We start from the raw sequence: 20,814 nt of genomic DNA on the forward strand, positions 1-20,814 counted from the left end.
ATACGCTACATAAATCGTATTAGGTCTGTGACACAACTTTATAATATTAATTGCACATTTTTTTGAAACTTAGTTAAGGTCTATTCGATCTTTTACATACATGTAGGGGGCTTTTGACCAATTTCAGTCTTCAATGATACATTCCAATATGGCGGCTTCAGTTACTGAATACCCCCTTGTTTCGTGTAGCTGCTAGATACAATCGTCGCATGACTGTGGGTGATCATGTGACTATCATATCACGTTTCTTCCTTTATAAGAGCGAGAGTCAGGCCGGGGATTCACGGTAACAGGAGCTTATTGGACGCTACTTTTTTCGTTGAAACCATTACAGATATCAGGTAGGCATTTGGAATATAACTCGATAAAGACCACTTGAGCATTATTTTCTTGGTGTAGACGATAATTTCCTCTGTCCATTTTGAAATAATTTTTATTATATTTTCAGTGAGCCGGCTTATCAAGGTTGGGCTGCCTGTGTTGTGGTTTTACTGGAGGACTAGATTATTTTATTGAATCCTTGCATGTTACAGCGTGTATTTGACACTCGACTTGTTTGGGCGAGTGTTTTCTTAAATTTGGGCACATACTCTGATATACTTGCTTTATACTTGGACTCTCACTTAGTTCATGGTATTACTTTATACATTCAGGCGTATCTATCTGAGACTATTGATGGACCGAAGATATAATCGATTAACACTTACCGATCTACATATTTGACTTAAAGGCTATTGTTTTGTTAACTGACTGTACTTTGGTCGTTTACTATGTGATAATGGTGAGTGCTATTTTGCTCTTTTTTCAATAACAGATGCCGTGAATCTTCTTAATGGTATTTACAACTGAACTACAGTAACATGTATGTTTGTGCTATTTGTACACACACAATGTTACGTTGTTGACTTCGCTTTATGACATACACCATCTTTTCTGACAGTACCAATATGTTTCTGTGAAATTAGAATTTTGGGCATTCTTTGCACAATGTTAATGCTTGTTCCCTGTTTTTTCTGGGAGGCGCAGTTGTCATTTATCACGGACTATGAGTGACAAATTTTAACTAAGCTATTAGTGTTGGTATAATAGTGAATGCTTAGTGAATCACACAAAATACCTGCTATAATATGTAGGCAGATCGACCCTCTGGCCTATATAGGAGTCTGGGTTTTTAGGATCGTAAATGGTAATTGAACCATATATTTGAGGTTCTATGTTCTTGTGGAGCTACTACATGATTGATCCGATTAAATTGCTTATAATTTCTTTCTACTTGACAGCTCCTTTATTCTCTTTTTGTCTGGATATCTGAAAGTTGATCACCAGATGACTACTGAGACTTGCTCTGACTCGTGTAATTGGTGGGTGTTTTCGTGTTCTTGTCTTTGCGTATTGGGCATCACAGATTGGTATATATACTGTTCAATGATTACCATGGACTTTCTTCTTTTCACGTGGTGAAACTACACTGCATTCAATTTCTATTTCTGGTTTGCTCTTTTGCATTTTGACTCGTTTTCACTGTGGCACAGGGTCTTTATGCAGCTTTCTTTTCTCTTCTTCTTCCTTACTTTTTGTCTAGTAAAAATATGTGCAGGATTTTAATTTATATGGGATAAATATTATATTATGTTAACCTGCTTATGTAGGCTCACATACTATGTAAATTTCCGTTTCTTCCAGCCTTGAAAAAGTCTGAATACGCATTATGGTATAGACGAAACACGTGTTGGCTTTAGCTCTACTATTTGTTGGGAAATTCTTTATAAGAAATAAAGAAGACGAATACACATCGGGAGTGGAGACTTTATTGAAAGAATACAACATCACAATATTCTATATTTGTTTAAGTTGTGCCATTAAGATATTTCAACCATTTACAATTTGTATTTTGGGTGAAGAGCTCCAAATTTATCTATATTAGGGAGTGCTATTACTGATTAACTTTGATGCTCTTGTTTTGTTACCTGGCATTTCTTCTCCGTAAATCTCCCCCTGTTTTTGAAGAACAAGTTGTCTGTCGTCTTTTCTATAGGTGGGCCTAAATAACTTGATAGGAACGGACCAACACTTAAGCTATAAAAAGATCGTATTGACTTTACACTGTCCAAGTTTTGACTCGATCTTGACTGATACAGATATGCCTACCCATAAATGTGGGGAATTGCTTTCATTGTGACAAGTGTGAGATTGCAGGAACGTAGAACATCTGCTGTTTGCAAGTTCCTGATTTTTTTCCATATTAATTTAAGAAAAATTACATTTGACATTTATAGGACATGTAGAAATAGAAGTACTGAAGCACACCACTCAGTCCAATAAAAATGAATAATAATTCAATGACTTATAGATGAACAGAAGTTGTTGTTTATGCCTCAAGCTTTCTCCAAATCCTTGTTTGTCATGATATATCAACGAAATGGCAGGCAACCCAGGTTTCATCACAAAGACATTTTCAACATCGAGAGTCAATGTCAAGCTGTGTTCCCATGACGGTACTGAGTAAAATGTACAAGAAGCCAAATTCTGTAATGTCATTCAATTTGGCAGTGTGTTTGTCAGTTTTTTCGTCCAATGTGTATAATGAAATTAAAATAACCACCACCTGTTGTCGGGGCAGTAGGTGGAAATTCCAGTAAAAGTTGCTAGAAACGTCCAATTGCATATATTCTTAAATGCTGTAATGCTGCACAAATGTAGGTATGCCAGTAGTTAAAGTTGGCCATGATACGCCAAGAATGTAGTGTTAGTCTCCCTGTGAGTTCTGGAGTAAAGGCCGAGAACGGCGTGTGGTTATAAAGTCTCTGGCAGCAACGTCCGGCATCCGCATTGAGAGAGAACTATCACGTATATTTATAGGGCATTCTGGGTAAGAACATGTGATAGGATTCACACAAGCCACTCCACCCTGGACTTCCCAATGTGTCTACTTTTCAGAAATGTCTGGTGTTGGTAGGTTTCCTGGGTGCCAGCTGACCCTGGACTGATACATCACTTCTACCCAGAATGTTTGAAATTCAAAGGAAATACTTTGATATTTCCACATTGCATCTTGGGGATTTTCCTATTGCACGCAATAATCCACCCTCAAAAGTAGGACACTATTTTTTATCAGGAGTAGTGTGGGAGCGTTGTGTGGGAGCATTGTGTGGGAAGACTTTTATCAGTCCCTACAGATTTCCGAATTCTCCCTCACAGAAATGTGAGAAACTCCCATGATGTTAGCTAAAGATTAACATCTGCAGGTAAAAGTAGTGGAATCCGCCCAAGCAGCACCATACTGGACACACTCCTGTGTCTAGTTTTCAGAAATCAAAAACTCAAAATATGTTGGGAGAAATGCCATTTAGGTCATGACATCAAACACACAAAAGTAATTAGAGGACTGCTTGCAAATAGTCTAAACCACTGCCAGTTGCTCTGGGTAGCATTCCAGCCATTGTTTTTCATCCCAATCAGTGTGAGGTGGAACTGTATATTAAGAGTATCCAATTGGTAATAAATCTTGTAGGAGTTTATGATAGTGGGTGGGCATGTAGATGTTGAATATCATTAGTGACGACTAACCACTGGGCAGAGGCTACTTCCCAGCAATCGGCCTATTATAACTTAAAGGGAGCAGTTTTGAAGGTATGAGACAAACTATGGCATCACATTCCCTCGAATGTGAGCCAAAATGGACAATCTTTTATTTAGCACCTAATGATCAAAGTTGACTCACAGCTCCAACAGGATGAATGTACAGTTGGGAACCTGGTCACAGGAGTTTTTCCTTGATGTTTAAAAGACTATCCTTCCTTGGCCCAGCCAGGTCTGAAAGTTTGACGGAAGCCACTCAGAATGCCATTTGTCTCCAAGCAGGCAAAAAATGGCACAGCAGTCGGTATTTTACGTGCCTTTGCCATACAAGAAAATCCAGAGATGAGTCTAGTGGTAAAGATCATCTGGATCCGTGGTGGCTTTCTTTAGAATTGCATGTTTAAGAGCCTGAGGGATTGCTGCACTGTAAGGGATGTAATTTACTAGGCCGTTGATGATTTCTGTCAGAGCCCTAAAGTAGTGATTAGTGATTTTTGTATTACAGACATCCTACAACAGGGAAGGTGTTTTGAAGGAAGTCACAATATATCTTGTTTTGATTTCATTGACTGTTGCTAGCTTGCAGAGGGCTGATGCTCAGTCTTATGCAGCCATTGACTCTTCACCCCCTGTAGTTGCGATTGTGAGGTGAGCCCTTAGGGTGTCAATTTGGTGCATTCAAAATGTCATGAGATGGACACAAGTAATCCTTTTAAGAAGCTAGTGTGCCATATGACAATTTGTGATACATTGTTCTTGTAAATGTGAAACAGATGTTGGGACATGTTTGATGAATCGTTGATGCATGAATGAAAGAATCCGTCTTTGCACTGGCACAAGCTGATTAATAGCCTCTGGATTGCACCTGCCAGGCTGTGCTATTAGAAAGTAATTTTGTTGTATGCCAAAGTCTTTCCAATGCACTGCCTTGATGTTGCGGTGATCAGTGTACCTTTTATTCAAGTATCGGTATGCAAACCTTAGTTAATTTTAATTTGGGTTACCTACAATGCCATCAAGAAATTAATATGAGGTCCTGGCATTTTAAGGGGAAGATGATGGAAGGCTGTATTTTGTTCAAGTTTAGATAGTTAATTACGTTTCAGAACAAGGGGGGAGGTAGAGGAAAGAAACAGATGGACTCGTCCTCCTATCAATATTATCAGAAAACAAGAACCCGTCCGTCAATCATGTACTAGACCTCCACATCAAGTTAGAAAACTGGAGTGGTAACAGGGAGTAGATATCCTTGGTCCAGATGAATAGCCTTGGGGTAGAGCTTGAAACATGTAGCCCCTTAGAAACTCAGGAACATAATTCCCGTGAGTCTTGCTCTTGTTCCCCCTTTTTTTTTTTTTAACCATACCGACTAAAGGTGCAAATCTTACATGAATCTAATATTCGTCAATTTTGTTACACCTATAAGTGCTCCCTCGTAACCTATAGGTCGAAGCACTCCCCGTTCCGCAGCAGAATGGGAAGGACCCAATGATAAAGCATGGCATCAAGGGAAACTATGGTGGGTGAGGGTTATGTAAAGAAAACATTCTTTTTTCTAACTAGATGTGAAGGTAAAGTCCATGATTGACAGACAGACTCTCTTTGTTTTTTGACAGTTAATTAAGTTGTGAACTGATGCCTGTTAATTCCCTATACACCAGGCATTCTGGCCCCACATTATACACTGTGTTCAAGAAACGCAAATCTTGTTTTCTTCATTATGCTTTTGTTGACTACTTTTTGCATTTTTTGCTTATTGGCAGTATTAAGAAAAGGGTAAAGTATCCAGGGCAGAGCCTGATATAACTAAACAATTATTAGGCAACAAGACATGAGGAATCGTTGCATTCTGTTTTAAAAAAGGAGTTGGTCTATTGAATGTAAAAGATCTCAAAATTTCAACTAAAAATAAAACAAAACTGCAGTACATTTGTTATTATTGACACACTATGTAGACTTGTTCACATTAAAAGGGCCTTTTTCAGAATTTCTAGCAGTAACAAAAAATACAGATCAAAAGAGCCCTAACGAAACATAGTAGTTCATTTCCAGCAGCGAGTACAACCATTTTCTCTATTATACTGTAGGTAAGATAATTTAGCACTTTCTGATATCAAATTGAATCTAGTGCAAGTACCAGTGCTCATATCATAATAGCCTTCCTATAATAATGGACGCTTTTGTACAACAAAAGTGTGATTGCTGTAGAAGCAGAAGTGTTATAGGAGCACACCTATTACAGAATTTCCTTTATCGCAAGAGTGCCAAGGAAGCTTCCTAGGATTGCAGAAAATTATTGAAAATTCATCTTTGTGCAACAGAAATTCTGTGGGTGGTCTTAGACTGCGTACTCTGAAACACAAAATGAAAGAGTAAAGGCGATTGACCTAGTCCGATTTCTGAAAACCTGGCATAAAAGCAGGCTCTCGTTTAATGTTATCAAAAGCAAGAGCAATGCACATTACAAAATGAACTATCCAAACAAGAAAATACGAGTGAACCATCTCAAGCTGTAGATACAGAAGACCATGGATGCCACTTCTGTAGCATATGTATTGTTGATGGTCGTGCCATTAAGACAGGGGAAAGCTTCAACTACAAGTTAATGGACATCTTATTCAGTGCTCTATTCTGTAAGAATTATGACCGTATGCAATTTGAGCCAAACACCATTATTTTGCTGCATCTCCGCAATACAATGGATCACTGTTCTACTGGAGTATCAATTTAGCAAATATGAAGCATTCCCGTTGATTAAGGCAACATGTCTTTCGGTTATCGTTAATAATGAATACATTAAGTGTGTCTTTCATTTCTGATCTACAGTTTGCACATTGACAACCCTGAAAAGTTTAATTAGAAGCAATTAACCTTTACGTTTTTTTGGAAGGAGCAAGAACAACCAAACACATTTTTTTCCTCGACCTAAAGTCATATTCCATAACCCACCACTGTAATGTAAAGCAAAATGGTTTTACAGTGTTGACCTGAAGCACACATTTTTACATCCACAGCTCACTTTTTCTTTACTAAAATATACTAAAAGGTGCCCTGCCTCATCAAAAATCAAAATAAGTTAGTCTTCTGGTATTGTGTTTAAAGAAACAGCAGGTGTAAGCTATGGTGTATAGAAAAATATGAAAATGGGGATTTTCCTTGCTTTAACACACAAAGTTTAAAGATTTTATTAAAGACAAGGAGGCAAGTATAATACAAATAAATCACTTTATTACTGTGACTCTCAGACAAAAATATTATGGTATCGCTACATCATTATACACTGGACAATGATTGAGGCTGCAAATGGGAATGAGCAACACCAAATCTGCATCCAGTGGAGAGCACAGCATGCAAAAGTGTCTTATCCATAGGATACCATGGGATATCATACGCGCTTCCAAACGGTGTAGAGTACACATCTGCCACAAAAACTCGGCTGCAAGAATGGAAGAGAAGCTCTTAAGAAGCCTGTAAGCAAAGATTTGACATGAGCCAAACGGAAAAGGTTGACAGCAGGCACAAAGCAAGAGACAATATGGCAGTCATGAGAAAATAGCAGTGACAACCAACTACTGTGATTGAAGACTGAGTGAACACATCTCTAGGTGTTCTGTAAAGAGGTCAAGATGGAGCAAAGTAACAGCAGTCATGGACATGAAGGACGGAGAAACTACAAAGCATGGGCAGATGCAAGAAAATAAAAGCCGCATATTTAGACAAACTTTTTGTTTTGTTATTGTATTTTATTGCTTTTTTAAGATACAATTAAACACAACATACATACAATAATCCAAAAGAAAGGAAAATAACACAAGTGTGGATCACTTAAATCGAAAACAAATGTAAATTTAACAATATCAATACAAAGCATGGCAGCAATTAGAGGGAGGGCATATGAGGCACGGGTGACATGACAATTGAAGAGAGAAGAAACCAACAGATGGGTAATCCGACGTGGACAATTCTATTATAAAGGTTGCTAATGGACATGAGAACATCACAGGCTTATACATTTAATCTGCGGAAACATTCTAAGACATTGAGTATACAGAGACTACTCACAATCATTTACTAGTCTTCAGGAGTATCTGCCGCGGCCTGTTGTGCAGCTTGATATTAAGCAAACATACCCCAAAAACTCTTCGGACGATTACAAGGGGGGAGCATTTAGTTATAAACATCAGATTGGGTATTGCAGTAGACCATATCGTGTTCCCACTCTGCCACCGTGGGCACAGGGCCTCTCATCCAACGCATCGCCAGCCGACGCTTGGCAAGGAGAAGACCGATTGCTTCCAACTTACATACATTTTTCTTATGGGGTTTAGTATAACCCAGGAGCGCCAGCAGGGGATCTGGAACAAGGGATAGCCCAAGTATGTCATTCAGCTTCTGGAATATTGTTCCCCAATAATGTTGTACCTGTGGGCACTGCCATGCCTGATGGAAAAAAACCTGCATGCATTGTATGACACTGCTCGCATCTAACAGTGTCTCTCAATCCATACCCAAACAGACGTAGAGGGCAATGATAAACTCTATTTAAATTTTTTAAATGGGCGAGCTGATGACGACCATTAATAGAGATCTTACGGGTAACCTCACAACAGTAGAACCATATGTCATCTGTAATGGGAACACCAATATCTAATTGCCAGGCTTGTCTAACCCTGCTAAGGAGAGAGTGTCTTCGTGGCCAGTGCCGAGGTGTATAGCTTGGAAATGAGCTTACACGGGGACTGAACCCTCAAAAGAACAGTCAAAGGTGGAATGACCAAGGGCTCCTATAATTCTTCCCCTAGTGTCGTGCGTAAAGCGTGCCGGGTTCTGAAGAAGTGGAATCTAGTCAGTGCCGAATGCGCACTATCTGCGCCCGCTACCTCCTCCCATGTGCCCACCCGCCCATGCTTGAAGAGGTCACCCATGTTCTGTATGCGTAATTTATTGAGGGAGTCCAGGGTCCCTTTCTCCGAACTGAGCGTAAACCAATGACACCATTCAACATGCATTTGGGGCGAATATAATTGCGCCCCGTCATAGATTCTGAGCAAAGCATTCCACGCGTGAACAACAGAGTTAATCAAGTCCAATATACCGCAGCGCCTCATTGGGGCTTGCGTTAGGAAGAGAGGCAGGGAGTGCGGGGCGGCAGCAACACTCTCGATATGAAGATGAGGTAAATCATGGGGCCCATGCACCCAGCTGTATGCATGAGAGGCCTGCGTGGCCCTGTAATACAGTTCAAAATTCGGGGCATTCAGTTCGCCGGCAGTATACGGAAGCATGAGGGTGTCCAAAGCAACTCTAGGAGACTTACCAGCCCACGCTAGTTTGATCATCAGGGAACAGAGTTCACGAAATAGAAAAGAGCAGGCGAGGGATTACAACCATTTTCATCAAACAAACTCTACTGGCCAAAGACTTTGGGAGTCGTATCCATCTGTCTATATCCTCCCCAAGCTTATCGATCACTTTACCATAATTAGCTTTAATTACCTCATCAGCATCGGAATGGACCTGAATGCCCACATAGTGCACTGGTTCAGTGGTCCATTGTAGTGGGAAATCAAGCGGAAACTGCACTGTGGAAGGTGTCAGTGGAAACAATATGGATTTATCCCAATTAATCCTTAGACCGGAAAGACCACCAAAGCGCAGCACCTCACGTATCACAGGTGATAGATGGGTCTCGGGATCTCTAATATATAAAACCGTATCATCCGCGTAGGCAGAGGTAATGAGATTGTAACGAGGAAAACGAAGTCCACTGTGCCCGTGATATTCACACAATGCCCATAGTAGGGGCTCAGCAGCTACCGCACACAACAACGGGGACAGCGGGCACCCCTGTCTAGTACCCTGCAAGATTGGGAACAGGACCGAGATCACATCTCCCGTGCGCACCCGAGCCACTGGAGAGTTGTATAACACCGAAACCAGTTGCAAATAAACCTCACCGACCCCCCCATTCGACGCAACACAGCATACATAAATTTCCAGTCGATCGAATCAAAAGCCTTCTCGGCATCTCAAAAAACCGCAGCGGCCTTAAACTCCGGGCGGTCATGCTGCAGAGCTCCAAAGACCGTGCGGAGAGTATGTGAGAGCATGCGACCCAGGATGAACCCAGCTTGTTCAGGACCTATAAGCTGAGGGAGAAGTGGAGACAGACGATTCGCCAACATTTTCGTGAACAGCTTAGTGTCCACGTTGATTAATGAGACGCATCGCAGGATTTCCAGGACACTAAGCCCCAGAGTGCAGTGGGGCGCGAAGCAGATTGGCTGACTGGCGGCCCCTCCTACTCCCACCCGCTACTTGAACCACTGCTTGAACCACTCTCGCCTCCCGCTTCGCGGGAGACGCATCGCAGGATTTCCAGGACTCTAAGCCCCAGAGTGCAGTGGAGCGCGAAGCGGATGGGCTGACTGGCGGCCCCTCCTACTCCCACCCGCTACTTGAACCACTCGCGCCTCCCGCTTCGCGGGAGACGCATCGCAGGCGGACGCCGGGCGAAGCCCGGGCAAAGGGCGGGCCCGTCAACGCCCGTACAAGACCGGACCGGGCCCTCTCTCTTACATCTGGCCGCCGGAATGGGTAAGCGCAAGGATCTTTGCTCCGCTGTTCCTATGAAGTCTAAGGCCAAAATTTCTCGCAACTGTGCTTCCATTATGACGTATTTGACTACCGCTGTTGGGGCATTAACAAACGAAATTCAAGACGTGGAGGCCCAGTTGGGGATGGGGTCTGATATAATACCTGTTTCCGCCATTGAGGAGGGCTTACGCTCACCCATCGACCAAAGCCTAAAACTAGCAGTGCCCATTACCAACTCTGAACCTGCTCCTTCAATTGGTGCCAGCAGGGGAATGGAGCATACGGGAGGTATGATGTTGCAAAGTGAGGGGGCTGTAGTTTCTGTTAAGGTTGGGAGGAAAAAACTTTTTAAAACAGGCACAGTTACCAAAAGATCTCTCCAGCGGAAGACATGTGCGGATCAACGTCCTACGGACAGACCTCCTCCCATTAACTTATCTGATATAGACTTGGACTCAGTCCTCACACATATTGACAATCTTGTCGATTCGCTAAAAAATGATGTTACTAAATGTGTTAAATCCGGCTTGGACCGTGTTATGGCAAGGTTAAGCAAAATTAAACTAGAAATCCTTAGTACGAGTGGGAGTCTGGTTTATAATACCAATGTAGGGGGTTCTAATACGGTAGAGGCTGCGGAAGCTAGGAGTGATCCTATTACACGTAGTATGAGTACTGGGATAGATACTATAATGAAACCAACACTAAGGGAGCCTGTTATTAGCTCTATTGATCACAGTACTCAACCAGGTACCTTATTCAAAGGAACTAGTAGCCTTAGGGCAGCGAAGTCCGTAATATCATCCCCCACAGGGCCTCCTTTATTAACACCAACAGCTTCGACTACGCATACAGTTTTGGACTTGCCACCCGAGGCTTCCCCCTTGGTAGCGGTACTAGTAGGGGTACCTCCTCTTAAATGTAACAGCACAGAGTCAACTGATGAGCTTATTCGGAAAGTGAGGTTTTGGTGTAGCAGAGCTTCTGAGGGAGGTTTAGGAGCCTCAACACACGTTATTATGGCAAGACGGGTGGGGAGTGGTCCAAAGACTAAGGATGGTGATTGTATTGTGATTAATTTTGATGGACCAGGGGTGGCGGGTTGGGTCATTCAGGGGAGCTTTGCTAGGCTTGGAGGAGGGATTAAAGCCTTACCTCTGGGTTTCTTTTATCCACCTGATATGACCATTAGGTTAGGAGCCAGCATGGGGGCACCGAGACCTAGAGTTGGTAGTGGTGCCTTTGGTCTTGCTCCTCGCCCCTTGCTTAAAGACTTTCGGCCTTTTAGATCGAATTTAAGGGCTCCAACTCAAGGCTATCCAGAGGATACTACCGTTCACCACGGTACTCTGGAGAGCAGATCTGCAAACCCAAACAGGTGTGCCCCACTTAATCAGCTGGATAGTAACGACTGACTATCCCCATGCTTTGTAGGTGATGAAGGGGATGGAGGGGGCTGTATGAACAGTCGAGGCAAACTTATACAGGGGACCCCAAGTAACCCGGGTTCATGTACCAAAATTCTAAGTTGGAACATAGCAGGTCTTAAAAATAAATCCAACGATGCAAGGTGGACTGATTTTTTAAATGGATTTTGTATTATAGGTTTACAAGAAACCTGGGATACTGATAATAATTTCTGGTTGGATGGCTACTCTATTTACACGGAATTAGCTAAACCTACCGCCATAGGTAGGGCGAAGGGTGGACTCATGACCTTGATTTCCCTAAAAGTGGCAGGTAGCCATTGCAAACTGGATTCAGGCTCCCCAAATTGCTTAGTGGTACAGATTAGTTTCCCCAACGTTTTAAATTTGTTTATTGTTAATTTTTATAATTCATTTGATAAAGTTACTATCAACGAACATTTGGTCAGTCTGAGCGGTTTTCTTGACTCTTATAGCAAGAAACAATCTACCCCCTATTCGGTTATTGTTTTAGGTGATTTTAACATACATTGTTGTTGCCAAAATTGTTATGTTTTGGATGGTCTAAGTCCTGTAGATCATCCAGAAATCCATTTTGAACATACTTCCCAGGGCGGTTATCTGGATAGCCTCTTGGCAGACCACGACTTACTTTACCCCAATAGAAGCCGAGAGGCCGAGGACATACCCTCTTTCAAAGGTAGGGGTTCACATATCACTATTGATTATATTTTCAGTAGTGTTGCTCTGACCCCTTGGGTTAAGGATTACACCACTGTGTGGTCTGCGTATAGCGACCACAATCCCATTAATCTGACTTTGGCGGGAGGTTTTAAAAAAACTCAGGAACCGGATAGTTCGGTTCGTATCTTGGATCTTCAACCTTCTGACCAAGCTCGTAGACTTAAATGGTGTACGATAATACCGGGAGATTTTCAGGCTAAATTGTTATATGCAGTTGGTAATGAGATGAATCTCTGTTTAGATGCTAAATCTACGGACCGGGACGTCCTTATAGCATACTCCAAAATCTGCACCCCGGTGGCCTCTGATCCTAAACGCCCGGTTAGGGAACGCATATTTAAAGGTGAGAGATGGTTCGATCACGACTGCTCAATTGCCCATCGAAAGCTGCTAGTGGCTTTAAAATCTAAACCAGTAGATAGGCTTGCCATAGCAGCGTTAAGAAAAACATACAAATTGGCAATTTATAAGTGTAAAAACGAGATCAAACAAGAGGCATGGAATGACTTATTATCCATTGATGTCATTAAAAACAGCGCCAGATTTTGGGATATTGTTAACAAACCAATTTTTCAAGAGTCCATCGTCTCCCCTTTGGCCTGTAATATTCAGGAGCAGGATTGGTTTAATCACTTCAAATCCATGTATGGTGCATATGGTTCACTGGCCTCTACCTCCGAAGATCAAACTTATTCTTTGTTGTTTACGGAGGTAGAAGTCACCGAGGCTATAGCTCTAATGACTGGCAACAAAGCGCCGGGACCAGATGGTGTCCCGGTTGACCTTTTTAAGTTTGATATAACTCTTTGGTCGAAAATATTGACCCAAGTTTTTAATTCCGCTTGTAAAAAAGAACTACCAAAGTCATGGTCAGAATCAGTAATTGTCCCTATCTTCAAAAAGGGAGAAAGAGGGGACGCAAGCTGTTATAGACCAATATCACTCATTGACTCTACAGTCAAGATCCTTGGAAGGGTGATACTTGGCAGATTGACCACATGGTTAGCTGAATCTAACACGCTTTCGACCCTGCAATTTGGTTTTAGAAAAGGAAGAGGCACGATTGATCAATGCCTTAATTTTAATTTGTTAATTGGGAAGTATACTATCGCCAGGAAGGGAACACTATACCTGGTGTTTATGGATCTTTCCTCTGCATTTGACCGAGTAAATAGGTCAAAACTCTGGTCAATGCTCCTTGACTTAGGCACTGATAAAAACATTGTTTATTTTCTTGCTGACCTACACAGAGACCTGACTGCCACAGTAAGGTATGACCAAAAGGGAAACCGCACTCAGAGTATTTGCATCGTAAATGGTGTGAGGCAGGGGTGCATTTTGCCCCTTTGCTTTTTTCCTCAATCATTTTTGCTAGGCATGGGGAGATTAAGTGATTTGCCCAGAATCACAGGATGTTGAGCGTCATTGCCGAGACTCGAACCCGGTTCCCCAGCTTTGAGGTCGACTGCTCTAGCTGTAAGGCTACATCTTCTCCCCAATATATCCGGATATCGCTGCCTCTGTCTCTCTGCATTTATCTTCTTCTAGTCACAGTATTCTCTTGCACCTGGCTATCGCCGCTCATTGCACTGTCCATACCTGGTTGTCACTGCCTTTAGCGTTTCTTTGTGTTAGAAATGGTTTCCGCTTTTAGCACTTCCTGGCACTCTGAGATTACTGCCTATGGCGCTTCTCTGTACCTGATTGTCTCGGCCTTTAGCGTTGTCGTACTTTATGAATGACGTCTCTGTGTTAGTCTATGGCACAGTAGCTCTTGTCTCAAATTTTCCAGCAACTTTCTAGGCGACGACAAAAACTTTCCGTAAGGCCTTCACTTTCTGACTGGAGTGATGCTTTGACTCCACATATGCCAACCGTCAATTTTCACGTCGATTGAGGCACGCATGGCATGCACGAGCAGTTTGCTGGACCACGACAAACTCTCCGCTATCTTGTCACCAGTTGTTACGTCCTCCCCAGCTCAGATACATGCAAATTATATCACGCCACACACGGAGCTTGGTATTGCTCTTCTTTTGTCCTCAGTCTGTAACCCTAAACTGAACATTCTAAATCAATTCATTCTGTTACCCTTATCCAAGCACTTGCGTCACTTTTCTACGGAGTCTGTCAGGGCCCAAAAGTGACCTGTCATCTCTCACTCGCAAGACAGTACACTTACATAAGAATGTACCTTATTTTTTTTCCAGTCATTTGGGCCTGAATAATAAGAACTGATTAAAAACATGAACTCTGGATTGTCCTTTAAAATCTCACTATATTGTGTGGTTTGTTTTTTAAACAAATGCTTGCGGGCGAACCTGTTCTATTCCCGTCCAAAATCATTTTGTATTGTTTTTAGCATGCCAATGGCTCCCAAAAGATATATTTCTGGCTACAGGACTGGTGATATATTAGATTATGGGATGCTGATCCACATGCAACAAATGTTTTAGACCGTTTTTAATGCTACCAGTTAATTTTAAAAAGTGATTTGGCTTAATCGGTTAGGCTTAATCTGTGCTCTAAGGGTATTCTCGTTTTGTTATTTAAATCTTTTACATTTGTTAGTTATTTGCAAGATATTCTACGTATATTATAAAAAATTGATCAATACTATATGTGTGCACATATATATTTATTTCCAGTGGCGTAACGAAACTTGAGGGGGCCCCCCTGCAAAATACATGAAGGCCCCCCACGCTCCAAGTCAGTCAAGAGCTCTCAGGCCAGCAACCCACCGTACTGCAGGGGCTGCGGGGGCTATTGTTAGTCCACTGTTACCAATACAACCATTATAAGTAACCATAGATGGTGGAGTTAATAGTTGGGCATATTCTGCCAGCAGTCTATCATAGGTGGTGGTCTATCCACTACAGGATCGCTACCATCAGTACGCCGGGGAAGTTTGTCCTATTTTAGGTGGGTTTCCTGATGCAGACTCCTGTCAGGATATGCAACATCGGGCCCACTCATCATTCAGTTTTGCCAAAAGTGCATCCACTGTGCCTTCTCTTTCACACCTCCTTCCTCCCTCTTGCTTCCTATCTCTTCCTTTCCATAATTTCTGACCATCCTATCTTTTCTTCATTCTGATCCCAGCCTTTTTCTTTCTATTATCTGTCACTTTTATCTCCTACTTTTTCTCTCCCATCCCGTTGAAATCATTCCACTATGCTTTTCCTATCTCCTCTACAGTATTCCTCTCCCTTTCTCTGCTCTTTTTATGCTATGTCCTTTGTATTTACTTCATTAATTTTCTCACTGTCTCTATTTCCTACTTCTTTTCTCTCTTCCTCTTTTATACCCCACCCTCTCTTCCTTATCAGCTTTCCAGCTGACCTTGTCCTTATAGCACCTCGTGATTTCTTTCCTGCATACTTTCTCGCTGTGTCCCTCGATTAGCGCTTCAAGTGCATTGTTATCTATCACTAGCTCTTTTTCGATCCTGTACAGACCTGATCCATGGGTGACGGACCTACCGGATTCACAGCTGTATTGTAGACTTTAAATGACGTGGAGCCTGGATCTCTCGTCTTGACCTCTGATTGCCCTTCTTCATCCTCATACTCTCCCAGAACCCCTGCCACAAGGTTTTATGTATTCACTCCAGAGTCTTCACTGGTGTCTCTAGAGAAGCCAGATGGTGCCAGTTCACCAGTGCTATTTGTCCTGGCTCCCCTGTTGCCCTCCACCACAGCTGCTCAATGTATCGGGTGACGACACAGAAAAAACAAGACACTGCACCTTGCCACACACATTAAATTGTCCAACTCCCTTTTGTAGCAAATCCATGTTGTTTTATTAAAATGTTTGAGGCTCTCTCTCTCTCTCCCCATCTACATACACAATCACACACATACAGAAAGTACACTGATATATGAGAGGATCTTGCTGGGGTGGGGGAGGGGGAAGACACTTCCTTACTTCTGACCCACCACAAGCACTTTTGGTTGGACCATGTATTCTCCTTGTTCAATCACCCCTTCACTTTCCCTACCACTCATACAGCATTTTAATTGTATTCTTTGCAGTGGCATAGCAATGCTGTTGTGAACTCTAATGCACACAAGAAAATAATCCCCCACCAGGTCAATACCTCATACACAGAGACATCCACATTGACACAACTCCCCAAAAACCCCAGGCATATTCCAACATAGGGAAAAGTCAAACTGAGTATAATGCATGAGTTGCATCATTTAGGTTAGCACAGTGGCTTAATGAGGATCTACACTTTTCTTGTGGTCTTAGTGTGTTTATCAACATTTTCCATCAGCTTTGACATTAGTAAACCTGGTCTTGGAATCTCTCCCTGCTGCCTTTTAATTTTGCTAATTCATTGGTGTCCACACACTGATAATAAATTCTAGAGATCCGGCAGTGCTAAGGTTTTTACCACATGCAGCGGTCTGTTACCATTCTTGACCACTGTATTTGTTAAGGACAGATGTATCTAAACAGTCCATTGTTGCGTTTCCTGGATGTTGACACCTCGTTCTTGCTTCTTTTTCAACCTTCACACCACTACCTCACAAAGCCATTTACTGATAAACACCACTATCAATCAAGTACAAAATAATCCCAAAAATTAAGCTGTGTTTAACCCACACTGTCTTCCCAATAACTCACTTTAAAATACTCCCCAGAGGGCTGATCCATTTAATCTGTAACAGCCCATGAAACAGAATTCCTGTAGCGCACCACAACCCGTCCGACCTGCTAGTGTTCAGAGAACAACTCAAGGATCTCCTGCCAACACCCAACCTACCAAAATGTGATGCCGCTACTCAAGACTCACTAGTTTCCTCAACATCAGCCCAAAAGTAAAGACCTACCTTTTTCTCCAACCTACTGTCCTGCAGAAACATTCCAAGGTGTCCTCACCAAATTTCTCAAAATTGGTAAAGACAGAGCAAACCAGTCACAAACATAACCTTCCACACTGTGCATCTTTCTCTTTCAGGGTGTCTGAGAGACTGACAGACACACATTCACTGTAGAGTGAGCCCCAGCATGTCTCTTGTCAGTTGACAGAGACATGGAATTTGCACTAGTCTTTTTCTGTGGGAAATACTGAATGAGGTGGGTCTGAGTACACGATTCAAAACATAAGAATTGTGCAACTATTGTAGCCCCGCAGCTCGAAACCTGAGCTGAACCTTCACTTCATCATAAAAAATTTTACTGACATCCTCCACAAAATGCACACAATCTCTTTCTGTGCCTCGGGAAAAGAAGCAATGAAGATTACACACTATTGATACTACACCCCAGCTAAAAAGGCGAAATGGAAACCCAACAGTCCTAATGGCTGTTAGCTCAACTGCAGCCACCCAGACATGCTGACTCCTCTCCTCTGGCTCTGTCACAAACTCAAATGCTACTGGTAGGCAGTGCTGAAAGTTATCAATGACATTTTTGCAGCAAATATACCCTGTCTTCCTAGCTACATCCTACTGGGACTCCCCAATGCCCAGACACACCCTCAACTCTCTAAAAGAGGGAAGGCAGTAATACTGGCTTTTGTCTTTGTGTGATGCTAAACATTACATCAAAGCCAAAAGGGGCACAGATACATTGTCGTCTCATTATGACTTGCTACAAAAACCGTGGGACCTTACAGGGATGGAAAAGCTCACTGCTTCCCTGGAGAATAAGTTGTCACACTTTGACAAGATGCAGGCCCATGTATCCAATCTCTGGCACAGGACTATTAGGAAATTACTTGTCCTCTCTACTTATGAGTACGCCACCTGGGCACGATGCAATTAAAAGGCCCAGCCTGCTGACATGGAATAAGTTGTGAAAGAGCCTTCCTTCAGTTCCCCTCCGGTATCCTCTTTTCCCTGCCTCCTATCTTCTGTTCTCCCAGTATTATGTCCCACTGTTCTACGCCATTGGCCTGTGGATGTAGGTTAGAGTATTTGTTCCCGAATAAATTAATAAAAAGATCTGAACCATAAAAGATCAATGGCTCTGCAAAATATTTTAAATTTTAACATTGTTAAAATTATATTTCATCAACACAAGTAATAAGCACTATTTACAAGTAGAATTAACTGAATTAAAACGTTTTAGGAAAAAGCCAAGACCTTATTATATCAAGCAAAATAGATTGTGCCACCAATTACTTAGATATTTTATAAACAAAAATATTCCAACTGCACCAAGATTGAAGAAACGTACATCCACGTTGATTATTGTGATGGTAAATGTGAGCCTTAAAAGTTAAATCATCAATGTATTGAGAGTTATGAGCTTGGAAAGTTTAATCCCTGACATAGAGTTGACTTTTAATTAAGGAATATGCAGAAGTGGTCAATGAGCCTTAATGAATGAAACCCGATCCTGCAGAGCAGTCTGAGAAGGTAGGATACGGCAGTGGCTGATCAGACCAGTGTGAGCTAGTTACACTTAACTAGAGAGCTTCAAACTCTATGCTCGCAATCTAGCACATCACACATGCACTGAATACTGACAGCTGGCTCATGTAAAGGGAATACTGATCTCCTCTTCCTCAGTGTTTCCTTTATCTTATTTCCTTCCTGTGTGCCTTCTTCACCCATTGATTCAGTGGATTTCTCTTTCTGCATTATTTAGCTCTCTTTTGCAAAGTCTCAATACTTTTCAGAAGCCTTCTCCCCTTTCACTTTGTCTTTCACTGGCTCCCTGACTTTTTTACTCTTTGTGGGTTGCTGGTATATTCCACCCATTTCCTATTTGGGATTTTTTCCCTATGTTTATGGAACTGTTTCTTTCATTCTCTTTTTCTTAACTATTCCTCTCTAAGGCCCTGTTTCATCCATCCCACCAAGGCTTTTCTTCCCCCATCTCTTGATTTATTTGATCTAATATAACACCGCATATAGGTTTTAACAACATAATGCCATCTGAAAAATACAAATTGCAGCATTTTTGCTCCTACGTTCAAATATGCACTGGCTCATGCTGTGTGTGCTTGGGGTCTCTGCAGTGTTTACCATGGAGCTCAGGTCAAGGAACCTTTCTCCAGCACAAGTGCTGTCCCCAAATGGACTGCTGTGAATCTAAGCACATTTATACCATTATGTTAATGAGCCCTGGCATCCCCCTCAACAAATAAAAAATACTTTGCACCCCAGGAGGGACTGTTTGTACAGACAGCAAACTTTAGTTTAATGCCAAGCATGTGTACGTTTCTAGAACAAGAACAGAAGCACTCACCTTCATTCATCCTGGCAAATCACTTTGTCTTCCTTAGATGTGTTTATTTTAACTTTCCACTGCTGATTCATTTGTATAAGTTCTTCTACCTTTTAGGGAAAAATATGTATATAGCAATTGAGCTTGAGAGTGGTGAGCAGGGCTAGCTTTAGGGCAATGCGACTGGTACAGCTGCACTGGGCACTGACCTGGAGGGGGGGCACTACTCCGTTGGGGTGCTGTGTTTAGCAACTTCTTACTATTTAAAAATGCCTGCTGCAGAGTTCCTTGTGCATACAGTTTTTGGGCAACAATAAAAATGTCAAGATAACTCTTGTAATTTATGTCCCTGATAGAGAAAGAGATCAGAGTTGTGACTAGTGGCAGTTTGACTCGCCATAAAGTAGCACAGAGGGTTAATATGCCTGGTGCAAAGAACACATCAGTTGTTTGAGTCTAGGTGAGTTGATTAGTAAACCCAGCTTTACCAGTGCTTTAAAACAAATGAAATGTAAGTGAGAGGGGGAATCTGGAGAGATGAGGGCCAATTTTGCCAGACGGTAGTGAGGGAATTGGAGGAGAAGGTCATTAGAAGGGGCGCCAAAAAAGATTGTCGAACCAGACGCCACCAGCGATAAAGCCGGCCCTAGTGGTGAGTGACTAACTGAAAGCATTGCATGTGCCGAAAGTGCTTACCCTGCCTTCATAGAACTTCCTCTAAAGTGTCTTGATTACGAACAAGCTCTGTCATTGGATGGCTGATGCTGCACCACTCACTTATAAAGCATCACAACTCCGACAAGCAGCCAGACCATCATCGGAATCCAGTCTCCCGGAAAAACTCTAAAAATTAAATCACTGCTTATCTATGATGCCCATATGTGGCCGGTCTGTTTTTTTCTAACTGCCCTTCCAGTTTCTCTCCAGTGAGCGGAACCAGAGGTTGGTGCAGGGCAGATATTTGGAAAAACACTGAGCTGAGCAGCCAAAGAGTAAAATAAACGCAGTCTACACAAGGCAAGGTGGACCCCCTCGCTCCTGAACCCCAGTACCTCTTGCACTGGCTGCACCACTGATAGTTATGCGCCTGATTCCGTACCTTCCAATGAGTCCCAGCAGAGTCCTGTTCCTGGAGCTGCAGACCTTCTCCTGCCCCAGTCAGCTCTGTGCTACCTCGTCTCTTCTCAGAGGAGCGGTGCCCCGTGGAGAATGATCTCTCTGAGGGCCCCACCTCCACCCTTGTCAGGGTCCTGGCGCTCTCTGACTGAAGAGAAACAATGTA

The 20,814-nt window shown here is 42.4% G+C and overlaps 1 protein-coding gene across 2 annotated transcripts in view; it reads left to right on the forward strand.

The window, feature by feature from the left end:
• The window catches only part of LOC146805219 (pyruvate dehydrogenase (acetyl-transferring) kinase isozyme 3, mitochondrial), a 1,482,095-nt gene that overhangs the window by 194,462 nt on the left and 1,266,819 nt on the right, over nucleotides 1-20,814 (forward strand). Inside the window, exon 1 of one of the 2 annotated variants that reach the window (XM_085622420.1) lies at nucleotides 244-341. The exons of the other annotated variant lie outside the window; for it this stretch is intronic. The gene's annotated coding sequence lies outside the window, so the exon portion shown is untranslated. Of the gene's footprint in view, nucleotides 1-243; nucleotides 342-20,814 lie in introns of those variants that run through there. 2 annotated transcript variants of the gene reach the window in all.

The sequence above is a fragment of the Triturus cristatus genome, chromosome 8 (assembly GCF_964204655.1).
Source record: "Triturus cristatus chromosome 8, aTriCri1.1, whole genome shotgun sequence".
In the NCBI taxonomy this organism is placed as follows: domain Eukaryota; kingdom Metazoa; phylum Chordata; class Amphibia; order Caudata; family Salamandridae; genus Triturus; species Triturus cristatus.